This window comes from Apodemus sylvaticus, chromosome 23, assembly GCF_947179515.1.
Source record: "Apodemus sylvaticus chromosome 23, mApoSyl1.1, whole genome shotgun sequence".
Taxonomy (NCBI): Eukaryota; Metazoa; Chordata; class Mammalia; order Rodentia; family Muridae; genus Apodemus; species Apodemus sylvaticus.
This window is the reverse complement of record NC_067494.1, coordinates 20,996,338-21,006,325: the sequence shown is the minus strand read 5'-3', so window position 1 is coordinate 21,006,325 and position 9,988 is coordinate 20,996,338. Positions and strand designations below refer to the sequence as shown.

The 9,988-nt window shown below is 41.8% G+C and overlaps 1 pseudogene; it reads right to left on the bottom strand.

Annotated features, from left to right (window-relative positions):
• Positions 1-6,076: 6,076 nt before the first annotated feature.
• LOC127674172 (60S ribosomal protein L17-like) lies at positions 6,077-6,703 on the bottom strand (annotated as a pseudogene).
• Positions 6,704-9,988: the final 3,285 nt, after the last annotated feature.

Sequence of the window (9,988 nt, the reverse complement as noted above, 5' to 3'; positions counted from 1 at the left end):
CCAAATCTTTGTGTCATTATAGAGTCAAGGGATCAACTTCATTTTTTAGTTTATCTCTGGAGGGAGACACTACAAAAAAAGTCATGCTTTTTAGGAGTCATGCTTTCAGTTTTGTTTTCTAGTTTTAAAAAGCTAACTCATTTGATAAGGACCACAAAAAATATGTTCTTGGAGGTCTGATGACAATTTAGTAGATTCCTGAATTTGTTAAATTTCCTCTTTTCAGTGGGACATGTTCTGGAGGTAATGCTATTTAGAATATCTGCATCTAAGAATTTCCACATGTTCTTCACAAAGGCTCAACATCCTGCCAGTTCTCCCTGAAATTCTCCCCGGAGAGTCAGTATATGCAGTCTGTTCTGACCAAGACTGGGCCCCAAGTTGTCAGAAAAGCTTCACTTCCTGCCAAGTAAAATAACCTTTCCCACAAATTGAGCAACATAATAAAAAGGGAAAGAGAGATCACAGCTTAGATGAGAACACTAGGAAGAGAGACTTGTTTCTGTAGTTAGAAGTGCGATCATGTCCAAATTAATGCTGTATCTTAGATCATTCTTACCATCTATAATACTGCTCTTAACTCTTAATATGAGCAAAAGGAAATAATTGGTACTGTTTTAATATCCAAAAGAGGAGGTTTACAGGGGTGGTGATAAAATATTGAAGCAAATATTTTATAGTGAAGCAAGACATTGTTTTTCTCAGTTGATCTGTCATAAAATTTCATTTCTGTATGTGTGAGCTAAAAGCATCCAAGTTGAAGTGAGGTCTTTAGGCTTTTCCCCCTGTTCTTAATAATTTCTCATTTTGTCTTAGTTTGATTACTTGGACATTAGTAAGTCATTCTTTTTTAAAAAAATTTATTTATTTCATATATATATAAGTTCACTGTCACTGTCTTCAGACACACCAGAAGAGGGCAACAGACCTCATTACAGATGGTTGTGAACCACATGTGGTTGCTGGGATTTGAACTCAGGACCTTTAGAAGAACAGTCAGTGCTCTTAACCGCTGAGCCATCTCTCCATCCTTAGTAAGTCGTTCTTATTAAAATGTTACTGGTATTGGGATATATCTTAGTTGGAAAGTGCTTGCCTGATATATACAAGACCTTGGGGTTTATACCTGCATAAACAAGGAGCAGTGGTGAACACCTAAAATCCCAGCACTCAGGAAATAGCTGCTGGAGCATCAGGAACTCAAGGTTATCCTCTGCCACATTGTGAGTTCAAGACCAGTCTGGGATATATGAAGCTTTCTTTTAAAAAAGGATATCAGCCGAGTGGTGGTGGCACATTCCTATAATCCCAGCACTCTGGGAGGCAGAGGCAGGCAGACTTCTGAGTTTGAGGCCAGCCTGGTCTACAAGTGAGTTCCAGGACAGCCAGGGCTACACAGAGAAAACCTGTCTCGAAAAAAACCCAAAAAAAACCCCCCAAAAAATTAAAAATAAAAAAATAAAAAAAGGATATCAATAGTATATAAAAGGCTCTGAGGCCTAAGGCCCTGTGTTCAGCACAGATGCACACACAAATGTACACAAACACACATACACACACACATTATGACACTGAGAAAGGCAATGACTTCTACTAAAAATAAACTACCTTCCAACAACACATTTTTTTCATTGCTGTGATGAATTTTATTTATTGTCCAGCCAACTGTGCTTTGACAATCTTGCTACTAATTCCAGTAACCTAGAAGGTAGAATTATATTACAAGGAAGCAAGGGCAAATTGGCAGAAGATAGGACTGAATGAAAAAAATGAAAGGTTATTTAAATAATCAAAACTTTTCCTGAGACTGTAACGGGAAGGGGATCCGAGTAGAATTCTGAGAGGGCCTCTTGCTGTCCTGTCTTGGAAGGACCAGATCTGATGAGGCGTCTGGATGGTTTCTTGACAGTCCGAGGCCAGTGGCGAGGCTGCTCGCTGCCACCATCCACTAGTTTGGTATTCAGTAGTTAGGTAACAGTCATCAGGCATTTGGATACAATAAGATGTGCATATTAATTGGCTCTCGGAATAGCAAGAGTGCCTTGTTAATCAATAAAACTCTTGTTATTAATTGAATAGCAAGAGTGCCACAGCTTACTAAGCTTTTCTTACACAAATTCAGGCGTAGAGTTCCAAATAAAATACTCGAGCAAATGGACTTCCCCCGGCTTCTTGGCATGCAGACTGAGTCCAGTCTACTCAAACGTGTGATGGGCTGACTGAGCCTGGTGGTTCAGGCTTGTAGTCCCAGGTCCTTGGTAGGTTAAGTGAGGGTGATCACAAACTGAGGGCCAGCCTGGGCTATAGAGCGAGTTCAGGGTCAACCTGAACATTTTAGTGAGACACTGTTTCAAAATGGAAAAAAAAAAATTAGAACAAGTCATTTACAGAGGAGGAAAAAAAATGATCAGTAAACGCACAAGAATGTTTTCACACTTCTTAGAAATCAGCCAATAAATGTTGGAACTAAGCTCAGTAAGATGGCTGGAGGGGGGGGGGGGGTACTAACCACCAAGCCAGGTGACCTGAGTTCAGTCCTGGGAACCCACACTGCGGAAGGGGACACCACCCTCCACAAGTGTTTGCATATCCTCTTTCTCCCCTTCTCTCCCCTGTCCCCTCCTAAATTATCAGAAAGTAACAACTAAAGCAAAACACCTTGTCTTAGCACAGATGGCAGAGCTCTGTAAGTCTGCCAACCCTGGGTACCATCAAGATTCTGAACAGGAGGAAATACAAATCAAGAACATTCTGGAAAGTTAGTAACAACTAGGAAACTAAAGCTGTTCTTACCTCATGATCCAAGAGTTCTAATAAAAAGGAGCCAGGGGATCCCTGCTCCACTGTAACAGCAAGAGTTTGAAGTGCACAGGTATGCCTAAGTGTAAGAATGGACATGTGGGAAATACTCAGTGATTGTTAACATCTGCTGTATGCCATCGAGGATACATCAGTGACCAAAACAAAAATGTCTGCTCTGAGAGAGGTGTATTTGTAGAAGTGTTGACATTTTTTGTTTCTTTTGAGACAGGGTTTCTCTATGCAGCCCTGGTTGCCCTGGGTAGAAAAAAAATTGTTTTAAGTAAGAAAAATATGGTATCTAGGACAGAAGTCCTTGCCCTGTGGATTACAGCCTCTTTGGGGTGGAGGGTGGGGGTGGAGCCAGGGTAGACTATCAGATATCCTGCATATGAGCTATATACATTATGATTCATAATAGTAATAAAATTATAGTTATGAAGTAGCCACAAAAATAATGTTATGATCAGGAGCAGCAGTAGTAACTATATTGGTATTAAATGATTGTAGCATTAGAAAGGTTGAGAACCACTGGGCTGAGAGAAAATATGTGGTAGCATAGATGAGACCCAGCAGTGAACGAGATCGGGAGGAGCCTGTGAGAAGGGATGAGACAGGTGAGCGAGCAGAGAGAGAAGGGGAGAGAGAGAGAGAGAGAGAGAGAGAGAGAGAGAGAGAGAGAGAGAGAGAGAGAATGCTGTGAAAATAACTGGGGAGCAGCAAAAGTATTGGAGGCACAGGAGGCTGCAGGCAGGAATAGGGGGGGGGATAAGAGATAGAAGAGAGAGAGGAGGGAGGAGAGAAAAAGGGGAGAGAAAAGGGAAGAATGGGGTGGTCCTGGTATGGCTGAGAAACACGGGGAGTAAGGGAGAGATGTCTACAACTGGGTTGCCCTGAGCCCACTTTGAAGTCCACTGCTTTAATCCTTAGAACACTCAATAAAAGAGGTACTAGGCACTATTTTTTTCTCTCTTTTTCAGTTTAGTTTTGTTTTTGTTTTTTTTTCAAGATAGGGTTTCTCTGTGTAGCCCCAGCTGTCCTGAAACTCACTCTGTAGACCAAGTGGACCTGAAACTCAGACATCCACGTGCCTCTGCCTTCCAAAGTGCAGGGATGAAAGGTGTGCATCCCCACTGCCTGGCTGGTACTAGGCACTACTGTAAACTAATGTACCTCTTCCTTTCGTCCCCTCTTTTGTAACCCACGCTGGCCCTGAAACTGTGCTGGGATTATAGGTATTAGCTACCTCATCCTGCTTCATCATACAATTTTCTACATATATTTAGTCATTTAATGTCCTCAGTTGTCTTGCAGAGGCATCCATATCTAGACTATTTTCATAGATAAGGAAACTGAGTAACAGACAGGTAACTCATTCTAGAGTGGTTAATTGTGTGTTGATTCAAACCTAGACCTGGCCAGCCCACTCTTAGTGACTGTATCACTGACTCCTGTGTTTGCTCTCCCAGGGGCGCTCCTCTAATGTCTGCCACCTTCCCACCACTGCAGGCTGGGCTGTGGGTCACCTACAGGCTTAGGCTATTGTTATCTGGGAAGAGTTTGAGATGGGAGGTGTCCCTGTTCCCAGCCTCCTCCGCTTTCCCCTCCCCCATGGTGGTTTAGCAGGTGCAGGTTGTGCAGGTCTATGCAAATTTCTCTGATGAAGAGTTGAAGCCATTTCACAAGGGTATTTGTTTTACTTTATCTTGTTGTTTCAAGTTTTGCTTTATCTTTCTTTTTTTTTTTTTTTTTTTTTTTTTTTTGGTTTGTTTGTTTGTTTGTTTCGAGACAGGGTTTCTCTGTGTAGCCCTGGCTGTCCTGGAACTCACTTTGTAGACCAGGCTGGCCTCGAACTCAGAAATCCACCTGCCTCTGCCTCTCAAGTGCTGGGATCACCTGGCTTTATCTTGTCTTTCAAAAGAGAAGGAAGGCAAATGAGGAGGTAGACTCTGAGGAGACAGTCCCCATGGAGCACTAGCAAGAGGAGACTGGCAAGACTCCTGGGGCCAGCAAGATGACTCAGTGGGTAAAGGCCCCAGAACAGAAATGGTGGAAGAGAGAACTGACTCCCACATACACACTGTGGTGAGTGCACTTCCTCCTCATACAGTAAGTAAATAAATAATAAAAATAAATAAATATGTAAATAATTGAAAGTGCCTTGTCCAAATATCTTCTAGGGAACTTCCTTCTGAGTCTGCTAATAGTCTCGGGTAGAACTTCAAGCCTAGGGCCTTTTAATCCAATAATCTAGTAATTGTGGGGGTTTCCTGTTCTTTACAATGTTAATTACATTTCTGTCATAAATTGCATGTGCGTGTGCTTGTTTCTTTGACTGTTTCTTGCCTGGTAGGTAGGCTTGGGTCTCCATTGCTTTTTGAGAGGATCTCCTGTATCCCAGGCTTGTCTAAAGCTTGCTATGTAGCCAAGGGTGACCTTGACCCTCTGATCCCTCTACCATTATCTTCTCCATGCTGGGATTAGACATGAGCTCCCACGCTTCGTATATGCAGAACTGGGGATTGACCCCTGGGCTCCGTGTGTGCTAAGTAAGTGGTCCCTCATTTGAGCTACATCCCCAGCTTCTAAAGGAAGCTTTCCGGAGCACCCATTCCCTATGTATCTGTAGCTAAAGGAAGCATTTTAAATGGCCCTTTTAGATTTCTCAAAGAGCAAAGGCCTGGCTACTTCAAAGTGTAGTTCAACAGCAGAAGCAGCAGGTTCAGAAGTGCTCGGAGGTGTGTGATGAAAACAAGGAGCAGGTCATGTTTCTGGGGTGTGCTATTGCACATGAAGGAGGCTTTGCTTCATTTCTCCTTCAAACACCAGAGAAACTTGGGCTCAGCAGAGGTAATGTAGGAGCTATAGCTTAAGAATAGAAGGGCCGCCTTTAATCCCAGCCCTTGGGAGGCAGAGGCAGATGGATTTCTGAGTTCGAGGCCAGCCTGGTCTACAGAGTGAGTTCCAGGACAGCCAAGACTACACAGAGAAACCCTGTCTCCTGGGAAAAAACAAAACAAAGAAACAAAAACAAACAAACAAAAGAATAGAAGGACATTGGTTTGCTTTGTTTTGTTCATTTGTTTTTAGGTCAGCTCTCACAGACACTAAGTAATTAAGTAAATGTAAAAAAGAATGCTTGTAATTAGTTAATTTAAAGAGTTTCTGGCAGGCCTTGAACTCAGATCTGTGTACTTCTGCTTCCCAAGGGCTGGAATTAAAGGTATGCACTACTCTGCCTGGCTTTGAGTATTTTGTAACCATTGTACAGAATACATTTTTTTTTTACTTGATCTGCATTTATTTTATGCTGAATTTATTCCCGTGCCATGAGTTTTTGTTTCTTCAGTTTCTTCTGGGATATCTTTTTCTTCTGTGCAACCTCCTCTTCTGGCTTTGGAACGATATATTCCTTCTCAGTGAGGATCATCTCAATGTGGCAGGGGGAGCTCATGTATGGGTTAATCCGGCCATGAGCTCTGTAGGTTCGTCGACGCATCTTGGGTGCTTTGTTCACCTGGATGTGTTCAATGACTAGAGAATTCACGTCTAAACCCTTAAGTTCAGCATTACTCTCTGCATTTTTAGCATGTGCAGCAAAAATTCAGCACTCTTTTTTGGCCACCGTCCCTGTGTCCAGCCCCACTGTTTGGCCTGGGCGCACCGACCTACTCCACCATTATACCTCCGGAATGGCACACACTGTTTCTTTAAGGTGACATCCTTCAAGTACTTGGTGGCTTTGTGGATATGCATACCCTTGATGGCTTGGGCAGTTTCCCGAGTGTTCTTAAAGTGAACACGAAGGTTTGAACCTCTTGATTTGCATGATTTTGTGGGGTTCTCTGGGTCAAGAGAGTAGCAAACCATCTTCACAGGTCACCCCTGGCCGCTTACAGGAAGAGACAGAATACATTTTCAAAGGTGCAACATGTGGGCACCATGCAGTAGAGACCAGCTATACTGTGAAGTGTGCCTTTCTATTTGGCCACACTGGCTACCAGATAAAGTACTCCTGGTCTGAGAGCTTGGCCTGTAGTGTTCTTCACCATTGAGAGGTCACAGTGCAGAGAAGAAGAGCTCCTTCTACAGAGTGAGTTCCAGGACAGCGAGGGCTATACAGAGAGACTCTGTCTCGAAAAAACCAAATCCAAAAAAGAAAGAAAGAAAGAAAGAAAGAAAGAAAGAAAGAAAGAAAGAAAGAAAGAAAGAAAGAAAGAAAGAAAGAAAGGGAGAGAAAGAAAGAAAAGAAAGAAAGAAAGAAAAAGAAAGGGAGAGAAAGAAAGAAAAGAAAGAAAGAAAAGAAAAGAAAAGAAAGAAAGAAAGAAAGAAAGAAAGAAAGAAAGAAAGAAAGAAAGAAAGATTCTTGCATGGAATAATAAGGGTTTTGAGTGGTGGAGACATTTAATATTCTATAGTTTGTTTTCAATAAAATACAAATTTTCTTTTCCCTATGTGTAGAAATGTTCAAAATGGCAAAAATAAAATTGTGGTCCTTTGCTGAAATCTATTGGAGAGGACATTTTTGTTTTGTTTTGCTTTGTTTTGTTTTTTGTTTTTTGACTGAGTACTTTATCCTAGGGTTTTACTATCTCCCCTGATGCCTAACAGTGTTTCACCAAAATGTTATTGGATTAAAAAGCTTGTAATTCCTTATGGCCCTCGAGCAACATATTATCTTATTTCAGGGTTTTCTGACGTCACTTAGCTTTGGATCTGATAGTCCTTCTCTTTTGAGTTCATACTCCTGCCTCTTGCCCCCCCCCCCTTTTTTAAGCCTTTTCTTAGAATATTCTAGCCTTTCTCCATCGCCCATTTCATGCCCCATGTCTTCCAGGCCTCGTCCTTCTGCCTTCTCCTCACCCCTACTCCACATAACTTACATTACTAGGACGAGAATAATTCAGCTTTTTCCTTGAAGCCTTCCCTGACATCTCCAACTGCAATCGTATCAAACTCCACTCCATTGTCATGGACTAGTTCTTTAATAAAGTTCTTAAAGAAAAACAAATTTCTAAATATCTATGTGCACAATTTCTTTATCTCATTAAACTTTATTTTTTTCAAAAATGTATGTGTGTTTTTGTGTCTGAGTATGTATGCATGCATATATGTATGTATATGTGCATATACATGTGTGCATGTGGAGACCTGAAGAAGGAGCTGAGGTTACAGATGTCTGCTATGGTGCTAGGATCGGAACTCTTGTCCTCATGATTGCTTAGCAACTGCTCTTAATCACTGAGGCATCTGTAGCTGTTCTTTATTTTCTAGCAGGGGAATATGCAGTGTAAAGGCCCTGTAACATAGTCATAGTTTGGCTGCCATCACAAAACACCACAGACCTCTAAACATTTCTCGTGGCTCTGGAGGCTAGGAAGTGCAAGACCAGGGCCTGGGAGATTCGTGTGTCACAAGGCGAGAGCCACCTCCTCCCCCACCCCCCAGAATAATGGCAGGCACCACCATGATGTTACTTCCTATCAAAGCTAGGTGTTTTCTGCACTGCCTTTAACCTTACAACCTCCTACAGGTCCTATTATCAAATACCTTTGGAACATGAATGAATCTGGGAAATAAGCAAACATCTAGTTTCCAGGAACCATTAGTGAAGTCCATTTCTATTTTTGTTTTGTTTTGTTTTGTTTTGTTTTGTTTTGTTTCAAGACACAGGTTTCTCTGTGTAGCACTAGCTGACCTGTAACTCATTCTATAAACTAAGCTGACCTCCAACTCAAAGATCTTCCTGCCTCTGCCTCCTGAGCACTGGAATTAAAGACAGGAGCCACCGACTGGGTAACTAGAAGTCTGTTTCTTGTTCTCCAAGTTCTGCAAATAAATTAGGTTACAGGGTGAATGGAAGTTTGCAGATCAAGTTAAAGTTGATAATCAGCTTGTTGTGTTGTTTTATGTTTTCATCGCAGAGTCTTACCAGGCAGATGAAGATAACCTTCAACTACATAGCCAGGACTGATCTTGAATTCAGTATGTGGGACTTAAACATGTTTTGATCCTCTTCCCTCTACCTCCTACAGTGCTTGGGTTGCAGGTGTGAGCCTCAAACCCCAGCAGCTAAACAGATATTTTAATATAGGAGGATAGGTCTGGGCATGCATGTCTGTAATGATAGCATTCGGAGGCGGAGGTATCAGGAAGATCGCCTGAGCTATTGGCTGAGCTATGGTGGGGGTTGGGGAGTCAGAGGACCAGATGTTTGCTACAAGGTAGTGTCTTCTATATATACGGTGAAGCTGCACCCATAAAATCTCAGCAATGTGGTTGCCCAAGCAGACATGAAAATTGATACCACCAGTTAACATACCATTGTGGACTCAGAAGGTTATATTTATAAATAATACATATGTAGCAACAATAATTAAAGAATAAGAGGCCGTGAATTTAAGAGGGAGTGAAGGGGATTAGGGGGAGAAAAGGAAAGTGTGGAAGGAGATATATAGACTCATATATGGAATTCTAAGAGGAGTGTCATTCTAAAAGAACGTGAGAGATTTGCAGAAGACTTGTTAGTGTATAGGTTGAAAGAAGAATAACCAAACCATTATATACATCTATAAAACTGTCAAAGAACAAAATTAATAAGAACAAGAAACAGGATGAGAACAATTAGGGGCGGGAGAATGTAGGGGAAAGCTGCTGGATTCCTGTGGGCCCAGTAGAACCACTGGGTTCCTTAAGAGTAGAGGACACAAGCTTGGGCAGGATGGCAAATGCCTTTAATCCCAGCACCAGACAGTCTGGTCTCTGTAAATTTAAGGCCAGCTTCATATACACAGTGAGTTCCAGGACAGCCAGGGCTACAAAGTGAGGGAAAAAAAAAACAAAAACAAAAACAAAGGGGTGGTGTGATGGTGTGAGAGCCAAAAAAATTGTAATAATACAGTAAGGAAAAAAAAAACTCAGCCTGGCATAACTGGCGAGCCTCTCCCTAGCCTAGCAGATATGGGTGGCCTCTCAGTCTTCAAAAAATGGAAGGAAATGCATACTTTGCCTCAAACCTTGAGAAGGTATACATGTTTGCTGACATCTTGACTTTATTTAGCCTTTTGAGTTTCATTTTAGACCCTGTTTCCCCAAACTATAATACATTGGTATTGTGTAAACCACCAGATCCTCAGCTGCTGTTACGGTCTCAATAGGAAACTAATATACTATGATTGTTTAGTTATCT